The sequence below is a fragment of the Bombina bombina genome, chromosome 10, assembly GCF_027579735.1.
Source record: "Bombina bombina isolate aBomBom1 chromosome 10, aBomBom1.pri, whole genome shotgun sequence".
In the NCBI taxonomy this organism is placed as follows: Eukaryota; Metazoa; Chordata; class Amphibia; order Anura; family Bombinatoridae; genus Bombina; species Bombina bombina.
In genome coordinates, this window is record NC_069508.1 from 160272462 (window position 1) to 160276577 (window position 4116).

Sequence of the window (4116 nt, forward strand, 5' to 3'; positions counted from 1 at the left end):
ACTCAGCACTTGTTTACATTGACCTGACAAGTAATGAGGTAAACTACAGTTTTGTAAAAAAAGGAGGTTTAGAAAACAAAATATGGAGTTCTGATTATCTTTTTGTAAAGAAAGATGCCAATTAAATTATGACAACAGCATGCAGTGGCTGAAAGGAAGGGCCCTGAACTGCCTAAACAATAATTTAAAGGTTAAATGGTGGATTGGTGACTTCCGGAAAGGTCTCATTAGCCTCAAAGTCTGTAGAAAGATGTGAATAATCAGTAGTAAGGTCAAAATGTCCTAAAAAGGAACAGACAATTGACACACACACAAACTTGCACATACACCTAAGGAAACACCGACAGAGACAGCCTCAGAAAACACACAAAGACATACACACACACAGAGACACCCACAGAAAACACACAAAGACATACACACACAGAGAGACAACCACATAAACACAGAAAGACATACATACACACAGCCTCACTGAGACATCCACAGAAAACACATAAAGACATACACACACCCTCATAGAGACACTCACAGAAAACACACCCCCTCACAGAGACATCCACAGAAAACACGGACATACACACCCACCCTCACAGAGGCATCCAGAGAAAATACACAAAGACAAACATACACACACCCTCACAGAGACACCCATAGAAAAAGCTCAAAGACATATGCACACACCCTCACAGACATCCACAGAAAATGCACAAGGACATACACACCCACCCTCACAGACAGACCCACAGAAAAAAAAAATACATACACACTCATAGAGACACAAACCACAGCACAAAGACATAAACACAGACACCCACAGAAACACTCACAGGAGGAAACATTTATGCACCTTCCATCGCCTAAATCAACAGTGTGTGACATGCATGATAAAAAAAATTGCAGAAATTAAGAGATCACTTTTTAAAGAATCATATTTATAAATGTGCCAACAAAAATAATTCTGTGAGTTCAAAATTGTACATTAATGATCTGGGTAGATGGCTAGATGAAAAAAAGAACTTTTAAAAGGTTGACATATGTTTGTTTTTCCCCATTTTACCCAACCAAGAGCACCACTTCAAATATAGTGTACAAATGTTCCCATCTGTCAGCTGTACTTATGGATTTTGAAAATGCTGTACTCTATATGTATTTCAAAATTAAGTCAGCTGTAGTGTAAACTGAACAGTTTTAAGTTAACCTGTCTCATTTTCAAACACTGAGCAATCTTAGTCTGAGAGTATAACATTTTATGCAGATGTAAAAATCTTAGATACAATGCCTCCTTGCATCTGGAAAGTCCTTACATAAAGGGGCAGTAAACTGGAATGTAATATATATACACATATATAAATTAAAAAAATGCATATCTGCCAAAAGGGCACCTACCATTTGTGTATTGAGCAGGAAACATTTCTGCATGGTTTTAAATATAGAATGTCTACAGCATTGTCAAATAATCATAAATACACTGCTGCTAAAAAAATGTGTTTTTATGGACCCCTGGCCCTACCATACAACTACTACCACACTAAAGTTACAATCCGAAATTGCACAAAGAAATAAAAAACATTTTCTAATTAAGTCCTACCTCCTCTGCAAATGAAAGTGATCTGCCATCTGCACACACTGTACAAACAAAGTGCCAAGTCTGTCTCACACTTTGCATAGTGGTTTAGTGCACACTCAGAAATCCTCTCAAATGCTAATACTTTACTCTTTGGAAATACATTTCCCATGCTCAATTAGAACTCTTCTGTAGTACCCAGTGGTGGCTGCCAACATTTAAAAAAATAAATAATTTTTTATTTTTTTTTAGTTCTTGCCTCATGGGGCCCCCCTGGCCCATTGGGCCCCTGACAGGAGTCACCCCTGTCACCCCCTGATGGCGGCCCTGCATACAGTATACATACACATACAGTATACTTATACATGCAGCTACAGTATACTTATACATACACACACAGTATACTTCTAAATACACATAAAGTATACTTATACATATACATACAGTATGCTTATACATACACATACAGTATACTTATACATATACATGCGCATACAAATACAGTCTACATACACCTACAGTATACTTATACTGCACATACACCTACAGATACAGTATACAGTAAACATACAGTAAACTTATACATACACATACAGTATACTTATACATACATATACAGTATACTTATACATGCACATACAAATACAGTATACATACACATGCAGTATACTTATACATACACATACAGTATACTTATACATACACCTACAGTACCCTTATACATGCACATACAAATACAGTATACATACACATACAGAATAGTTATAGATACAGTATACTTATTCATACACATACAGTATACATCCACCTACAGTATACTTATACATGCACATACAAATAGTATACATACAGATACAGTATACTTATACATACGCCTACAGTATACTTATACATGCACATACAAATACAGTATACATACACATGCAGTATACTTATACATACAGTATACTTATACATACAAATTCAGTATACATACACATGCAGTATACTTATGCATACAAATACAGTATACATACACATGCAGTATACTTATACATACAAATACAGTATACATACACATGCAGTAAACTTATACATACAGTATACTTATACATACAAATACAGTATACATACACATGCAGTATACTCATACATACAGTATACTTATACATACAAATAAAGTATACATACACATGCAGTATACTTATAAATACAGTATACTTATACATACAAATACAGTATACATACACATGCAGTAGACTTATACATACAAATACAGTATACATACACATGCAGTATACTTATACATACAGTATAATTATACATACAAATACAGTATACATACACATGCAGTATACTTATACATACAAATACAGTATACATACACATGCAGTATACGTATACATACAAATACAGCATACATACACATGCAGTAAACTTATACATACAGTATACTTATACATACAAATACAGTATACATACACATGCAGTATACTCATACATACAGTATACTTATACATACAAATAAAGTATACATACACATGCAGTATACTCATACATACAGTATACTTATACATACAAATACAGTATACATACACATGCAGTATACTCATACATACAGTATACTTATACATACAAATACAGTATACATACACATGCAGTATACTTATAAATACAGTATACTTATACATACAAATACAGTATACATACACATGCAGTATACTTATAAATACAGTATACTTATACATACAAATACAGTATACATACACATGCAGTATACTCATACATACAGTATACTTATACATACAAATACAGTATACATACACATGCAGTATACTCATACATACAGTATACTTATACATACAAATACAGTATACATACACATGCAGTATACTTATAAATACAGTATACTTATACATACAAATACAGTATACATACACATGCAGTAGACTTATACATACAAATACAGTATACATACACATGCAGTATACTTATACATACAGTATAATTATACATACAAATACAGTATACATACACATGCAGTATACTTATACATACAAATACAGTATACATACACATGCAGTATACTTATACATACAAATACAGTATACATACACATGCAGTATACTTATACATACAGTATACTTATACATACAAATACAGTATACATACACATACAGTATAATTATACATACAAATACAGTATACATACACATGCAGTATACTTATACATACAAATACAGTATACATACACATGCAGTATACTTATACATACAGTATACTTATACATACAAATACAGTATACATACACATGCAGTATACTTATACATACAGTATAATTATACATACAAATACAGTATACATACACATGCAGTATACTTATACATACAAATATAGTATGCATACACATGCAGTATACTTATACATACAAATACAGTATACATACACATGCAGTATACTTATACATACAAATACAGTATACATACACAGAGACTCACACAGACTACACAGTGCAGTGTGCACTACAACGTGACCACTGTGAAACAGCATATGCCTTTCTCCCTTCAATA